This window comes from Enhydra lutris, unplaced genomic scaffold (assembly GCF_002288905.1).
Source record: "Enhydra lutris kenyoni isolate GAN:26980312 unplaced genomic scaffold, ASM228890v2 scaffoldscaffold1, whole genome shotgun sequence".
NCBI lineage: Eukaryota > Metazoa > Chordata > Mammalia > Carnivora > Mustelidae > Enhydra > Enhydra lutris.
The window spans coordinates 34772083-34784778 of record NW_019154085.1 but is presented as its reverse complement, the minus strand read 5'-3'; positions in this window follow the sequence as shown (position 1 = coordinate 34784778).

Genomic DNA, 12696 nt, shown 5'->3' with positions numbered 1-12696 from the left:
GTGTACCTGGATTAAAAAAAAAAAAGATCTGTATAACTTTATGGCAATTAATTCTACCATAGTTAAGTGAGCCAAGTCAGTCTTATAAGGATTCCAGAGATAATGCCTCAGGGTGGAAGAGGAACATTCCCACTTTGCCCTTGAGCAAAACTGAATATATCTCATTATGACAGGTATTACCCCCAAATTTGTGTTTCTTCCCTTAAATTTTCCTCCCATACAAATGACACCAGACATTCTTTATACAGCTTATATATTCCAAATATTAACAAGGTTAATTGGGTACTTCTAAAAATTAATTATTTCTCTAAGTGGTCTTTCCAATTGGCTGGAGTTTAAATTGAGTTTATTCCAAGAGAGTTTTAAACAATAATATCATAAAATATTTATACTACAGAAAGTTGTACTATAAGATTTTTTTTAAAGTTGAGGTAAAAATTTAAGGAACAAAAATCAACCATAAAACCTAGTAAAACTTACAGATGATGAAATCCGATGAATATGATGATCATGTTTGTCATCTAGTTCTAGGGAAGGATTTGATTCTACAATTGTTCACTTATTCAAGTATTTCTTTTTATTTTATTTTATTTATTTGAGAGAGAGAGAAAGAGCACAAACAGGGGGAGTGGCAGGCAGAGGGAGATGAAGACTCTCCACTGAGCTCCTTGCTCAGTGTGTGGTGCTGGATCCCAGGATTCTGGGATCTTGCCATGAGCCAAAGGCAGACGCTTAACTGACTGAGCCATCCAGGCGCCCCTATTCAAATATTTCTTGAGCAGCTATTATAAACCAGGCATTGATATGGCAAAACTGTGTCCTTCTAGACAATCACACTGCAGTGCGTAAGCATGATAAATAAAAAATCACAATGCAGTGTGACAAGGGCACTGATTCAGATGGCAGTTGCAGCTTTCATTGGTTCATCATGATTTATGGTCACCATTTTTGAGGATGAACAAAGAACATTTTTTAACAATTATATCTAGCCTTCAAAAATAAACATAAACAATGGGCTTGAACCCTACCCCTGTTTAAGCATCACACTTCTCTGCTCTCTCGTCCAAAAGGTAGTTTGTAATGGGGGGGCAGGGCAGAGGACAGTTATGTAGTCCTGAAGAGCATAACATAACTGAGCAGTGTGTCCTGAAAATCCCAGTGAAAGAAACCCTAGGTCTCTGACTTTGTGTAATTTAATGAAATCCTCTAAGCTTTAGTTTCCCTATTTCTGCAATGGTGGTTGGAATAATACTTACACTGTTGGAATTTCAGTCAGAAAATTCATATTCAAGAAATGTGAGCATAATCATTAGTACCTAACATTGCTATTAGATAATTTTCACAATTCTTAACCATGACCAAAATGATATTTAGTAATCACTCCTTGATTCCTTGATAAACACTTTTTTTTTTTTTTTTTTTTTTTTACTTTGGAACATAAGTGAATAGAATGTTTAGTGCAGTTCAATGTTCTTAGTCACAGATGTGCAAATGGAGTCATAGAAGGCATTCATAGACTTGCCCCCTACCCAAATGCATGCAGACAGATGGCTTATCCATCCTGTCCCATTTTCTACACCTAGGAAATAAGGGAATTGGCACAGAAGAAACATGAAGCTCAAGCACTCAGTCTCCACCCTTCCAAGCCAAAGGATGTTTCTCAGTCACCTCAACTCTGAATGAACGGATTCATTCCTTCACTCCTCACTAAAGGAAGGTTAGGCCTCACTAAAGAAAAGTGAACTTGATGTGAAGTGTCTGTCTTATTACACCTGCTACAATTTCTGTGTAGTGAGAACCCACAGTCAGGTATGATCATAAATCTGTTTGTCTTTCAGAAATTTATAGTTATGGCTAAGATAGATATTGAATAAGGTATTCTCTATACCACTAAAAACTTGGCTTCATTTTGACTGCTGGATATTAAATCAAGTTCATTTCTGGTCCCTGAACGACAATCCTCTATGCAAGTATTTTGTAAAGGCTTGTCTTGAGCACCTAATTCCTAATGTTGGCATCTTAGGGAGACCACAGTTAAAAAACAAAAGAACCCTTCTCCTTTAGGTAGCATATTTAGCCCTACTGTAATAAGTAAAAGATTTTTATTAGACCTCAAATGACTGCGTGGTACATTTGTGACAACAAAGTGAGTGAGGTTGAAGGGAGCTTTTGGTTTTGCATTTTTCCAGTTATCCTCTTTATTTGAATTAGTATATGTCTACAGCCATTTTTGCTCCTAACGATTTAGACATTTTAGCCCCCCCTAGAGCATTAGTTGAAAACTGACATATTTGGTCTTCATCTACAAGGTAGATAGGTTTTAATAAGAATGTATGTGATGGACTCAAATAGTATAAGATTTGTATATGTGTTCTTTTTCTTGGAAGTTGTGGCTAATATTGAAAATCTGTGTTAGGACTGTCCTGGGAAAGCACTTAAAATGACCTGAAATCAGAATCCCCATACAAATCAGACAGCTTCACATCTTCACTTTTTGTCTTTCTTCTCCTGCTGTATTGTACATTCCTAAAACCCTCTTTTTGTTTGATTTTTGGATTACTGTATTTAAAATCATTGTCATTCTAATAAAAGCTACAGATGTTGGCTTAAACACAACTGGGTAGTTAATTGTTCATCTTTATTTTATTCTTTCACTCTTGTAACTTATTCCCTGTAGACCACACCCTTCACAAAGACTATTTTATATAATATTGTGATGCTTCCTAAAATTTCACTCTATTCAGCTGAGATGCACCAATCTAAACTGGTGAGATTGTGGTCCATATTTAAAATACAAGCATTTCACTTTGTATTGAATTAACCATGTCTTTATTTTCTTTTGTGTAAAACCATCACTGTACCTTATCCATGCTAAGCCTAGAGCTGAAAATAGCATTACACTTCTTTACAATGTTTCCACTGAAATAAAACTATTTATTACATATACAAAGGTATCCAAATGGAATCCATAGAAACATAAAAACCCACTTCTTTTTTTTCTCTTTCTGTCACCACTACTTGCATCCAAGGAACCCAAGAAGCTGAGACACTACGGGACTTTCAACGTTAGAGTAAAAAAAAAAAATAAATAAATAAATAAATAGAGCACATTTTTGAGAATTAAGTGTTTGCAAAAACTTTAAGAACATGTATTTATGTAGATTTACCTTGTAAATTAAGGAATCAATTTTTTGTAGCCTCAATTTACCAGAAGATATTTAATGTGGCACTACACTAACTGGTGTCAAGATTGGGTTCCCCATGGTATTGAAGGTATTTAATTAATTACAGGCTGTTGTTGAAGAAAAGACATACAGAAAGGGTCAGATAAAAATAAAGCATGCCATCTTATTATACATGCTAAAGTATTTCTCTTTTCTTAAAATCCAGAACAAATTCCTCCTTTAGTGTAGCTTCATGTGCTGAGACATCGGTCACTCTGGTTCTACAAGGACTGGCTCAAGTGGGTGTGTTCACTTACTTACCAGACAGAGCTTTCTGATGGATCATTGGCCACCATTTACCAAAAGTGGGGTTCTACTCTGTTAGTATCATCTGAATGAATTAGCCCACTGGCCTTTGTGGAGGCCTGTTTTTTCTCTTCTTAAACTGTTTATTCAGAATTCCTGAAATAGAACTGTTCTCCATCTAAAACTTTGGTTTTCTAAGATTTAAAGTTGTGAAAACTCCATCAATCCAGATATTTGCCATATCTACTGAGTGATAGAGGAAGAAAAAGCAGCTGTTTGGGATAGAACTGCTCCCCAGTTCTTGAAGTTAAGAAGCTTAAATTTTAGGTCACAGTTAACCCTATAAGATAATATTATAGCTAGAATAATGTAATGTTTATCTTTTGTTATTATTATAATTGTGTTTTGGTTTTTGTTTTTTGTTTTTTACTGTAAAACAAAATACATACAAGGGAATAAATTTCCTGGTAGATAGATTAGGCATTTTACCTTCATTTCACATTCATGTATTTCATTTCATTTGCATAAGGGAAAGTGTTCCAGGCTCCCTTCTTTAGTTATTTCTGAGGTTTTCACACCACACCTGTCTCAATGCTATGAGGAAGTTATTAGAATTGGAACTATTAAAATTTGATTTTCCCTCCTACTCCATTCATTGCATCTTCCCCAAGATAGAGAATTCTATTTTGTCCAGCAGGATCAACTTATTCAGGTAAGTTTCCCAAGGAAATTTGAACTATTTTGCTGTTGTTGTTCAAGAGGAGGAAAAAGATCTCTTCCATTTTCTGCATGTACTCAGACCAATTTGAAAACACATTGTGACAAAATATAAGTATTTAAATAATCAGGCTTCATATGCATATGTAAAATATGTATGCAAATTAATTTCTAAAATTTGCTGACTTCACATAGGATCAAATCAACACAAGATTGCCTGGTTATAATTTGTAACCTGTGCAAACCATGTCAAAATTTTTTTTTCTGATAATGTGTCAAAAATAAATAATCATTTCACTTTGATTATGCTTAAAATCCTACACTCAACCCCACAAATGGTCACACTCATTTTCTTATTCTCACTTTCATCAAAATGCAGCTGTTCTGCCCAAAATGGGAAATGTTAGAGTTAACACCACGAGAGCTTGTTCAAGTGACTACAAAGACACTGATTGCTTTTTTCTCAGAAAGCAGATTACTTTGTTGAGTTTTTCTCCACTCTCTCCCTTCTCAAAATGAGTAAAATGGGCATAGATTATGTTAATGGAGTAGCATCATAAATCGGACACTGGCCCCCAACTCCCAGGTTGTCATGGTGCTATTTGTCTATGGTCTAAAGAGATAGCACATTTCCAGTAATATTAGGGACTCACACAAAATGTCAATGGCCGAGGTACTTTTCTGAGCCCTTGGCCAAATGTTTCCAGACGCTTACAAGGCAGTATTTGCAAAGTAGATATAGTCAGTATGATAAATTGCTGACTGGAGCTGCAATGGAAACCATCTAATTGAATTGAGAGGGTATGACTTTTTTTTTTTTTTTGTAACAATAGGCAGCCTTCTTTTCTTTAGGATTTTTGCACTTCTCTTTCTAAACTTTGCAAATGCCTCAAGTCCTTGGGCTTCTCAATAGTTCCTTGTGAAGTTATGGTATTTTCTTTCAGGTCAGTTTTCACTGATTTCCTAAACTGTCAATGTCCTTCAGAGTCCCCTTCTTTGCTGAGTTGGCAAACATATGTTGCAATTTCCACAGAGAAATAAAATAATTTTGGTATTTCTGGCTCACGTATTCTCATATTAATCTGTTTACCAATTGACAATATAGAAAAGAACTTGGAACATTATTTAACATGTGAAGAATTAAGACAGGAGTTAATTTTCACTCTTGCTCTAAAGTAATTCTTTCATACTACTTGGTTATAAATTCTTGCATGTTAAAATGACTAAAACTACATTGTGTAACTTCTTACACTGGATTCCCTTTTGTGGGGCTATGTTTAAAAAAAAAAAAAAGATATAGTCCTATGGTTCCAAAACAACTTTAGGATTTACTAATAAGAAGGAAAACATTATTTCATGTAATAGTTCCTCCAGCTAGAGAAGACAAATTTCTTGTATTTAAAATATTTCTGGTTCTTGGAAAAATTAAAATGGAGACACCCAACAAAATAAGTGTGTGTCCCAAGTGAAACAAGTCTTCTTAAAGTTCTATAGAAAATATTTGTTGTGATGAGACTAAGGAAACCTTCCTGATATCGAGTGATATTAAAATACATGTTTCTCAAAGAGGTTTATGTCTACTCAGTTAGGAAGAAGCAGTTTCAGCTTTGGTATATGTCTGATAGTTGTTTTTTTTTTTTTTTTTTGAAAATGCAAAATTAGACTGACACAAATGTGCTGAGAGACTGTTGTAAAATATTTATGGTATGGAATAGCAGATAAATAGCTAGCTTGCACAACATGAATGCCAATTAACACCCTGGAAAATATTTTCAATGCATTTAATAATTTAACATGGCTTATTTTACCAATGAAAATTTAGTTTAACCATTTCTGTGATAATGTAACTAAGTGAGTAAGAGGGTACAAAATAGCCTGAGGCTTATTAAAGCCTTGGATGCCTTCGCTGTGGCTTTATTTCTGTTCCACCTAATAAGACATGCAAACTTCGGCATTAAGTATCCCCAGATAAAATTCATTCCATTTCATAGCTAGATTGCTTGATCTATTTAGTGCTGGATTCAATTAGCATGCTTAGAGAATCTGAAAAATGAGATACATACCAAAATTTAAGTCTCCAGGGAGAGCTAAGTGCAATAATCAGAAGGTGACTTGTGTCTGTCAGAGCCCTCTCTCGCGGTTGATCTCAGGGCAGTTCTGTAGGAGTAATCCAGCACCATAAGAAATAGACTTGTAGTTCAGCTCAGTTTTTCTTCAATTAAAGTGCATTGTATGTGGATGGGAAAAGTGTCCATTCCCAGATTCTTCATCACTAGAGATCAGAGCATTCTTGATGTTCTTCCTATCAGATAAAATGGCCTTTAAAGTTTGCTAGGAAGATACGGTGGCAGAAGACAGGTGCTTGCTTCCTTAAATCGACATTCAGAGAAAAGAGGGCATAGCTAATGGGTGGGGATGAATACACAGCCCCTCTCCTTCCAGGTCCAGCAGGAAATTGAATGATTTTACCCACTTTGCTACACAGATGATTACAAGACTCGAAGCAATCACCCAGGCTGGCTAAGGTGCCTCATTTGATTATATTCTGTGAAGACAAAAATAAATGAAAACAAAAAATCAGAAGCATCCTCTCTAAATGTCTCCTTTCAGCCAAAAAGATGCTCTTTCTCATTGCCACTTACATACAGAAGGTTTGGAGCAGCCTAGCTTGTGGCATCGTCCCTCCCCCGTGACAACCAGCTCTCTCTCCCATTCTCTCTCTTTCCCCTCCCTCCCTCCCTCCCTGCCCCTGACTCCCTCCCTTCCTGCTTCTCTCTCTCCTCTCCAGCTGCCTTAGTCTGTTGATGCTGCTGCTGATTAATCAGGGATTCTGAAACAAAGAACCTACCTTCTGAAATAAGCAGTGATCTTTCTTCTCTGTTTCTGCAATCCGTCTGCATTGAACGGCAAAGCTGCCAGCATTCTAGCACCTTGGATAGTTCCTGCTCACTAGGCCCATTGGAAACGGGAGGAGGAGAAGGAACTGAGGAAATGACAAGAAACCCGAAAGCAGCATCGTTCTACTTCGGATTTCGTCTCCCTGGGGCCTCCCATCCTCATTAAAGTCCTCACATCTAAGGCAACAGAACCTCTCTCTTTTATCTGTCTGAACTGAAGCCTGATTAGTAAATAATAAAACAAAAAGAGGATAAAGAAACCCCTTCATTGATACCCACTACAGCACTAATTCAATCTTTATGGAGAAGAAAAATAGAAATCCATCCAAAATAAATGTTCCTACTACAGAGGGTGTTTCAGTGATAAGCTTTTCACCCCTGGCATGGCTAATGAAAATGAGCAACAACTTAAATGGAACATCGGGATCTCAGTTTGATACCCTTATTTGATATCAATTTTGCCTCCACCCTCCCTGCATAGCCGAGCCAGGCACACAATTACTGCTGACGTACTTCGGGCTGCTGCTTGGGGAAAGAGGGGAGGAGCCTTTTAACCTCATCAAAACAGCTTCATGCCACCTGCTCCCATGGCATGAGAACAAAACTAACGCACTTAGAACATGCACAGCACACACGTATGTTGAATAAAGATTGCAGGCGGAGAGCAAGCTATTTTTTTTTAATAAAAATAAGATGTGGATTAACTCTGGTGTGTGTCTCACTGACTCCTATGGACACACTGTTGAAATTATTTAAAGTCATCCTATTTCCTACATTTCCTGAGGACTCACCTCATTCCATTCTTAAAAGCCTGCTGAATATATGCGTATATGCCATGTTATATAATATAACTTATATGAATATATGTATATATGTATGCAAAAATATGTGTTTCTATACATACACACACAAGCTCTAAGTTTTTATCTGACCTATTTTTCCTCAGAGTAAGAAGTATAGTGAAGTATAATATGGATGTTTTATTGTGTAAGTTGGTATTATGGCAATTGTAACAATAGAAATGAGTTTCTGCTTAAATGGGACTAAAATAAGGGAGGAAATAAGCTTTTGGGGGGGAATGAGTTTATTAGTCTATCCAATAGTGACCAGTAGATTTTTTTCACTACATTTTTTTCCAGTAACTATTTTTGTTAATAACTTTCACTTACAAACTGATTTTCCCAAGGATTGTCCCAAAAATCTAAATTCATAACTAATTTCTTAGAATAATATGATATCTGAATGTAATTTTTCATGTACCAACAGACCCTAAAAAATAATAAACTTAAGTTTATCTTCCTGATTCTTAATGTTATCTGAAACTGTACTACAGTCTTGCAATTTTTTTTTTAATTTGGAATATCTGGGGAAAAATAAAATTAACATTGTGCATTGCTATAAGAGTTTCAGTTTTCACATATCCGAATGTGCATTCCTAAAACAAATCACATATATCACTTATTTCTACTTTTTGGATAGAACAGAACATCTGTTTCATACATTGTGGAAGATTAGATAGAGGAAAGAAGGAAGGGGAATTTAATTAGGAAAGAGAAGAGGCCACATCTTTCTCTTTCCCTCTCTTTAAATTCTGCCCCCACTTTCTCAAAGAGTGTGGGGGGAAAAGGTGCTTCAAGTACCACTTAGAAACTAGTAACAGTCACCCCACTGTCATCAAGAGGTTATTTTTGGTGGTCAAGTGTTCTCATAGGAGTTATCTTTCAGTATGTGACCAAAACCAGAAAAAATTCCTCATAAAGATATTCTGTGACAGATATTTTAGGAAGTGGAAATAATTTAATCATGACTAATAACTCTATCAAGTTTGGGGGAACTACATGTTTTAACTATAGAGAACTCGAATAAACACTACTATAAAGCCCATTTCTACATAGGAGAAAATTAATATCCAGAGAAGCATACTGACTTGCTTCAGGACTCACTCATTGGCTCATTGGGATAAGGATGAGAGGTCACTGGGCTGCTGTGTTCTCATCACCCTTGAAAACACAGTGGTTCTCAGTCACCTTCATATGCACTAGGATAATTTCAAACAAAGTAAGGTTGTTTACGATTGAAACAAAACAAAACAAAACAAAACAAAAAACACACACAAAGACAAAAACACCATTATTTCCACCCCCCACAAAAATCTCAAGAGTAAAGGGGAGAAGAGGGAAAGCATAACATGTAGTTCTTTACATTTAATATTTTCAGCTTCAGGAAAATTTATGACTATTATGTTTCTTTCTGCTTTCATTCCTTACTTTTTTCTCTTCTTTTCACAGAATAGAGTTTGGGAGCCATCACATTGTATCAACTTATCTTTTCAACCCCATGCCCTTCTCATTCCAGGCCACAGTATACATTGATCAGACAATGTCTTCGCTGCAGATATATTAGTGTCTAGAAGCTTATGGCACCTTTGGGGATTAGTGTCTAGAAGGTACCCAGAACTAGTTCTTTAGGTCTCACTGAATGAAACAGAAAAAATCCTGTACTTTCAAATAAACTTAGAACCAAATGTAGAATTCATCTCTAATAATTTCATTAGTATTCAGGGAAAAAGTTCACAGTACAAAATTAAAGTTGAAATTTTTTTATATTAAGAATAAAGGTATATAGATACCAGCAAAGCTCAGATTATAATTATGTGTTTGGTTTATTTCTTGAACATCTTTATAAAATACACAGGTGTTTCTGATGTCATAGAAACCAGTCATTGAAATGCCTCATGACTTATCTCTTTCAAAGTTCTGAAGTCAAGATAAAGTTGGGCTTTCTGTTGTGCTATACTAACAGAGTTGATGTTCTTGGGGTTAAGCAGGTCCCTTCCATGAACTCAGATAGATAAGGGGCGCTGAAGCCTTGAAAGTTCTTCTTAGTCTATAAATCAGCCAGATGGCGAGGAGTGTTTTCTGTATAAAAGTGATGCAAAGGAGAAAATGAGAATTGAAACAAAGTAATCTAGTTACCTAAACTTAAGGGGTTTATTCAAATATATCAAGATGTACTCTCTGAAGTCATGTCATAATTTATAATAAAGCCTTTCTAGTTTTTTTTTTCATGATCTGTAATCTTTCTATTATTCTTTCCACTTTTAGCTTAGGGAGATGACACCTCTGTTATAATGAAATTATTCCACTAGGGAAAAAGCTAATCTTCCCATCCAATCAGGATTTCTAAGCATTCTGCTAACAGCATGAAATCAAAGTCTTGGTAGAATGGGAACCATATGTTCCTCATGATTTTTGCCTATACAACAATGTAGATGTTGACAGAGTTGTGCATGACTTAGGGACTGTCAAGCAATGGATAATGATACAGTGCTCCAGGATCCAGAAGACGGAGAAATTGGGGGGAGGGGGAGGTTTATAGTCTGATAATATACACAAAAGCTAAATTTATACTGTCAAGAGAGCAAACTGGCAATAAATGGAATATTTCATGACAGGAAACATATGAATTGACCCAAACATAAGAATTGATCCCTCTTTTCTTTTGTCTAGCAGATATTTCCTCATGAATGTTTCAGAAAAGTTTACATTTATAATAAAATTATATTTGTCTCTATACTCAAAAGTAATAAAAATATTGTTAAAAAACAATCATGTGTTCTAGCAAACAAGATATTAGCACTTCAACAAATCTCCCTTCTTTGAATGGATGATGTCTACTCGAGTTTCAAAAATCAGGGATACTTTACCCTGGTTGTCTGTCCTGAGTTACCACTGTCAAGCCTGGATATGTATTCTCTGTATTATGAACTACCCATCAGTAAATCTGCCACCAGTAAAGGATAAATTCTTGAGAGCTTTCTCATTCTCTTCCTAGCGCACCTATTTCATCCTCCAAGTGTGAAGACTCCTGAAAAAGTGGGATCTTTCCTGTCTATTCCCAGGGCCCCAGCATATAGTTTGCACCTTGCCAGTGGCAGGGATTTGTTGAAAGAATGCATGACTCCAGATCTCAGTTAATGACATGGCCTGGCCAAGTAGAAAATTCAAAAATCCTCATATATATATTTTTTAAAGATTTTATTTACTTATTTATTTATTTGATAGAGAGAGAGAGAGAGATCACAAGTAGGCAGAGAGACAGGCAGAGATGGGGGAAAAGCAGGCTCCCTGCTGAGCAGAGAACCCGATGTGGGGCTCGATCCCAGGACCCTGAGATCATGACCTGAGCCAAGGCAGAGGCTTAACCCACTGAGCCATCCAGGCTCCCAAAAAGGCTCATATATTTTTAAAAATGTAATTCTAAATCAAGTTTAAAAATGCTCCTGCAAACTCAAACATTTGAAGGGGGGGTGGAAACTTTCCAAAAGGACCTCATATTTTCTACCTGAAAAATCCAAAACAATCAGTTTTATACTGACTAGAAATAATCAGAATGCCACAGGAAGAGCAACTGAATACACAAATATAGAGATCATGTTTAGAGAAAATAATACTTTTTTTTTTTTTTTTTTTCCCAGAGACACTGTCTTGGAGCTCACACTACCATAACAAAATACCATGAACTAGGTGGCTTAAAAAACAGACAGTTATTTCTCACAGTTTCAGAGCCTGGAAAGTCCAAAATCAAGGTGCTGGCAGATTCAGTTTCTAGTGAAGTTCCTCTCTTGGTTTTCAGCCTTCTTGCTGAGTCCTTATAGGATGGAGAGAGGAAGCTCTGGTCTCTTTACCTCTTCTTAAAAGACCCAACTCTCATCATGGTGATTAAGACATTCCTGACTGCATCAAAATCTAAGTACTTCCCAAAGACCCCACCTCCAATTATCATCACATTGTGGGTAGAATTTCAATATACAAATTTGGGGGAGACAAACATTCAGTCCATAGCAGAGACATAAAATAAGATAGGAGAAAATTAAAAAAAAAAAGCTTTTTTCTGGAATAGAAAGAATCAATTTTGGAAATGATTCCTTCTTACTAAGTTGGCTTCAAAGTGAACATATTTTGGATTTAAATAAAATCTGACGTTTGGTGGAACTTGAAAAGCTATTGATAGATATTGTCTTGACTAAATACTAAAGCATGTTGCAAAGCTATAGTGATTTTCCAGTAGCATAGGATAGTTGACTGTGAATCAATAGAAGAATTCAGTCCAGGAAAAACCTATATGGGTATTTAGCACATGACAGATATGCTATTGCATATCAATAAGTAATACCAGTGAACCAAAATGCACACATATACACATGCAGGATTTTTATAATTCCTTGCATAAAAATAAATCTAGAGGCTTGCTACTCAAAGTGTGGTCCAAGAAGCTTCAGCATCAGCAACATCTGGGGTCTTGTTTAGTATAGGAAGCTCAGTGTCCCCTCAGACCATCTGAGTAAGAAACTGCATTTTAGCACATGCCTCAGCGAGTGGTGTTTGTAGTAACATTCAAGAAGCATTATCCAATGACAATTCATGTGGTGATGGTAATGGTGAATATCTTCACTGTTGAAAATGATAATCGCTTGGGGCGCCTGGGTGGCTCAGTGGGTTAAGCCTCTGCCTTCGGCTCAGGTCATGATCTCAGGGTCCTGGGATCGAGCCCCGTGTCGGGCTCTCTGCTCAGCGGGGAGCCTTCTTCCCTTCCTCTCTCTCTCTGCCTGC